The sequence below is a fragment of the Oncorhynchus mykiss genome, chromosome 30, assembly GCF_013265735.2.
Source record: "Oncorhynchus mykiss isolate Arlee chromosome 30, USDA_OmykA_1.1, whole genome shotgun sequence".
Lineage (NCBI taxonomy): Eukaryota > Metazoa > Chordata > Actinopteri > Salmoniformes > Salmonidae > Oncorhynchus > Oncorhynchus mykiss.
This window is the reverse complement of record NC_050570.1, coordinates 32188489-32194119: the sequence shown is the minus strand read 5'-3', so window position 1 is coordinate 32194119 and position 5631 is coordinate 32188489.

Below are 5631 nucleotides of genomic sequence, written 5' to 3'. Positions count from 1 at the left end.
GGGCCGAATACTTTCGCAAGGCACTGTATTATCCTTCATTGTATTGTATTGTAGTCCTATTGTATTGTATTGTACTGTATTGTACGCCTATTGTATTAGCAGATTGTAACACATTGAGTTCCTAAAAGTAGACTTTCTTGAGTAAAATAGGTGAAACAAAGGTCAACAACACTGAAATCACTGGAGAGTAGGCCTAAAACTGTTTTATTATACAATGTTGCTACAATGTTATTCTCACTGTAAAGATTGGCACCATCCCTGAATTCATTTTAAACAACCTGCTACTACTAACAGGTTCATAACCTATTACATGGCAGAAAAAAGACTGAGAGAGACCAATTCTCCTTAAAAAGTTTTTAGAAAACAATTTAGAATGTAATTTTCTATTTGTATGTTTTTTCAGTAATAAAAAACAGGCTGGGATGGGACAGTTTAATGAGGTGACACCAGAGGGTAAGGCTGACGCGTCGGTCCATGGGAAATTGACAGCTGGTGGAAAGACAGCCGGTCAGTGATTGTGGAAAAGAAAAGAGTGACGCACTAGGCTATAGCCCATGTCACAAACTCCTGAATATGATATGCCACAGTATCCTATATGACGGAGAGAAGGCACTATCATTATTTAAGTGGTCACATGTGAACACTACAATGAAATGCTATAATTGTTTATTTTCTAAATAGACACCAACCAGAGTAACTATGCCTACATAATATATTTCGTAACTATTAGGCTTCGTAATAACTGTGTAACAAGCAACATTATTTATTTTGTCTCACTTTGTTGTCGGGCAATGTAAAAAAAAAAAATGCTGTGAATATGGCCATGTAGTATTTTAGTCTATAGCCTAAACCTGGTATGAAGTAACAAACAACCTATAGGCCTAAGTCAATCACTGTGAGAAAAATGTAATGTTTTGATGGGGAAACCACAGTGTCAAAATGTAATTCTGAAATATGGGTCAGTGGGTAACATACCATGGGCCTGGCCAGGTCAGCCACATTGGTTATAGAAGTGGGTTGCATAACTTGGCAGCGGGTCTGGGGGTCCTCACATTTTTGGGGGGCATCTAAAGCTCATTTCCTGCATTTCTACACAATCTAATATGACTCATCACCCTTTTAGATGTCTCTATTTAGAACAACAAAAAGTAAGCAAAAATGCCCACAGTCATCAAGCTAAGTAAAACGATAATTATTAAATATGTTCAAGTGATTGATAAGACTGAACTAAATCAATGACAATTCAATATTGTGTTGCACCTTTAACCAATAACCTAACAAATGAAGAACTCTTAGAAATAAAGTACAAATACGTTTGATTGTCAACCTCTATATCAAATTTCAGTCCGTCCGCCCCGCCAGCCCGAGCCGCCTGCATGCCCGACCCCCACCAGTCTAGTCAATACCTCAACACGACTTCTTTGCCATCTTTTTATGTCTCAAGGGAAAGGTTTGGAAAACAAAAGTTTAATAAAAGCACACATTAACACACAGAAACAGTACACCCTTCATATAATTCATATCATAGGCCTAATAATTCTGTAGAGCTCTTTTTGTACACAATAAATCTGGGTCAACCCGTCCTGCCCCTAGGGGTCCATGGCCCTGCAGCGCCCCAACCCAACACGCCCCACTCAGCTTTAGGATCTTAGTGAAACATTCATTATTTGTTTCAGGTGTGTTAAGCAAAGGCTGGAGTGACAACCGACAGTACGACAGACCCCCAGGGCCAGGACTGATTAGCCCAGCAGCTAGGGATTGCCTAAATATGTATCTCCCCTGACATGGGCATGTTTTCAATACAGACTCCTTTTGTCGTACAGTATTCCATAAGGCATCCAGATCTTATGAAAGTTGCACAGTATACCCTTAATCTTATAATAAATCAAATCTAGTGATACATAACTTGACATTTCTTCCATCCATTGTGGGAGGATATCCAACCTTCCAATTAATAGCAATGCATTTCTTAGCCACTATAAATGCTAGGTTACATAGTTTCTTCTGATAACAGACTCCAGTGTCAACATTTACAAGCAAACAAAAACAGGGAGAAGGGAGAATCTGTAGACATGCTGAGATAAAATAACATACTCTGCCATAATTCAGCCAGTCTTCACAAGACCATAACATATGCAAATATGTCCCCTTTTGTGTTTTACACCTCCAGCAGAGGAATACATTTCTGAGTGCATGATATTGAGTTCCACTGGAATATAGTACATTCTATGAATGATCTTAAAATGCAATCATTTATGTCTGAAATGTTATGAACATAAATGGGCATTCTAACATATCTGTATCCATTCATCATCATCAATAGCATCGCCCAGATCTTCCTCACATTTTTTGTTTTACATGTTTTGCGTCATAGGGATACAGTTTGGAAATCAACTTTTAAGATTTGTCAGTCTGCCAGTCTGAGGTTAAAATAATTTCAATCTTTGAAGCTTCTTGCTTGTCCAGTGTTTGCTGCACAGAGAGAATAAAGTGTTGTATCTGCAAACGTTCACCTCAGTGCGCAGTCATAGACAGGTCTTCCCTGGCTTCCTGACCCCGATGAGACCTGTCACCATCTGATCCTTCTCAGATGATGCATGACAAAGAATTACCTTGGTGTACATTATACATTATATAATCCATGAATAGAAACATTGGTTCAATAATTGAAATGGCCATTATTCCCAGATCCCAGACTGTAGCCTACCCATCAACACAAGATGGAACTTTGTATCCATTCACTGATTTTTAAAATATTGTTTTTATTTTACCTTTATTTAACTAGGCAAGTCAGTTAAGAACAAATTCTTATTTTCAATGACGGCCTAGGAACAGTGGGCTTCCTGTTCCGGGGCAGAACGACAGATTTGTACCTTGTCAGCTCGGGGATTTGAACTTGCAACCTTCCGGTTACTAGTCCAACGCTAGGCTACCCTGCCGCCCCATATTTTTATAATATACTGCAAAATTCACCTGAGCTCTGTGGACTGGCTGTCTGACCCTGCAGATATATCTGTCACCATCTGATCCTGCTAAGACATGATGAGCATAGTGTTATGTACTGACTGTGCACCATGACAGTGAAGCCTGTAGAGATGCTTATACTGTGTCAGTGTGAAAAATAGGTAATTAGCTAGGGGAACTGACAGATAATGTTACATTGGCATACTGACTAATAAAGACTCACATTGCGCTGAAAAAACATCTGAATATCAATCTTCAATTGTTTGGCTGCTGGTTTCATTGTTTCATTCAGGTCTAGTCTGATTGGGGTAAAATAATAGCTAAAGTTAGTGAGCTAGCTAGCTAACATTAGCCAACATTTGGCTAGTTCTAGCTAATGGTACAATGGTACATAATAACATGTACTTCTGTTGAAACGGGACAAAAGGAAGTAATATGATGGCATTGAGGAGTACACCACATCAGTCACTTGCTTCATCAATAAGTCCATCGATGACATTGTCCCCACAGTGACTGTACGTACAGTACATACCCCAACCAGAAGCCATGGATTACAGGCAACATCCGCATTGAGCTAAAGGGTAGAGCTGCCACTTTCAAGGAGCAAGACTCTAACCCGGAAGCTTATAAGAAATCCTGCTATGCCCTCAGACGAACCATCAAACAGACAAAGCGTCAATACAAGACTATGATCGAATCGTACTACACCGGTCCCGACACTCGTCGGATGTGGCAGGGCTTGCAAACTATTACAGATTACACAGGGAAGCACAGCCGAGAGCTACCAGTGATACAAGCCTATGAGACGAGCTAAATTACTTCTATGCTCGCTTCAAGGCAAGTAACACTGAAACATGCATGAGAGCATCAGCTGTTCCAGACGACTGTGTGATTGCGCGCTCCGCAGCCGATGTGAGTAAGACCTTTAAACAGGTCAACATTCACAAGGCCGCAGGGCCAGACAGATTACCAGGACGTGTAGTCCGAGCATGCGCTGACCAACTGGCAAGTGTCTTCACCGTCATTTTCAACATCTCAGTGTATGAGTCTCTAATACCAACATGTTTCAAGCAGACCACCATAGTCCTTGTGCCCAAGAACACTAAGGTAACCTGCCTAATTGACTACCGACCCGTAGCACTCACGTCTGTAGCCATGGAGTGCTTTGAAAGGCTGGTCATGGCTCACATCAACACCATTATCCCAGAAACCCTAGACCCACACCAATTTGCATAATCTAATTTGCATACTCCAATCTCTATTGCACTCCACACTGCCCTTTCACACCTGGCCAAAAGGAACACCTACAGTGGGGCAAAAAAGTATTTAGTCAGACACCAATTGTGCAAGTTCTCCCACTTAAAAAGATGAGAGAGGCCTGTAACCTCAGGGGTGTGTGCTCAGTCCCCCTCCTATACTCCCTGTCCACTCATGACTGCACGGCGAGGCACGACTACAACACCATCATTAAATTTGACAATGACAAAACAGTGGTATGCCTGATCACCGACAACGACGAGACAGCCTATAGGGAGGAGGTCGGAGACCTGACCGGCATGGGTCCTGAGATCCTCAAAAGGTTCTACAGCTGCACCATTGAGAGCATCCTGACAGGTTGCATCACTGCCTGGTATGGCAACTGCTCGGCCTCTGACCACAAGGCACTATAGATGGTAGTGTGTACGGCCCAGTACATCACTGGGGCCAAGCTTCCTGCCATACCAGGCGGTGTCAGAGGAAGTCCCTAAAAGTTGTCAAATATTCCAGCCACCCTAGTCATAGACTGTTCGCTCTGCTACCGCACAGCAAGCGGTACTGGAGCGCCAAGTCTAGGTCCAAGAGGCTTCTAAACAGCTTCTACCCCCAAGCCATAAGACTCCTGAACATCTAATCAAATGGCTACCCAGACTTTTTGCACTACTCCCCCACCCCCCCCCCCCCGCCTTACGCTACTGCTACTCTGTTATTATCTATGCATAGTCACTTTAATAACTGTACCTACATGTACATATTACCTCAATTACCTTGACTAACCGGTGCCCCCACAACATCGTTGACTCTGTACTGGTACCCCCTGTATATACCCTCGCTATTGTTATTTTACTGCTGCTCTTTAATTATTGGTTACTTTTATTTCTTATTTTGGGGGGATGGTGGGGTATTTTTCTTAAACTGCAATGTTGTTTAAGGGCTTGTAAGTAAACATTTCACTGTAAGGTTGTATTCGGCACATGACAAATAAAATTTGATTTAATTTGATTTTTTAGAGCTGAACTGTCTGTGGTAGCTAATAGCTAGCTAACTAGCTGCTAACAGTAGTAGTTCATTAACTTCAGTTGAGAGGGGATGAAACATGAGCTAACGTAACATGTCAGTTACAGTAGTAGCTCAGCACTGGGAATAAATACTTTTTTGTCTGTCAAACAACAGTTACTTTGCCAGCTAAATCAGTCAACTAAAGAGTTGCCAGTTTCTGCTCTGCTTGCTTTTAAAACTAAGAGAAAAGGCATTACACAGACAGCACTCTGTTCATCTCTCCAGTGCTGGTCCTATAATGTATCCTTTCAGAAGCGTTGCCTTCACACAGCCTGTCAACACCCTCTGCTCTGTGATGTCTATGCTGTCCTGAATCCAGCAGTCTGAAACTAGAAAACAGCCTACCACATG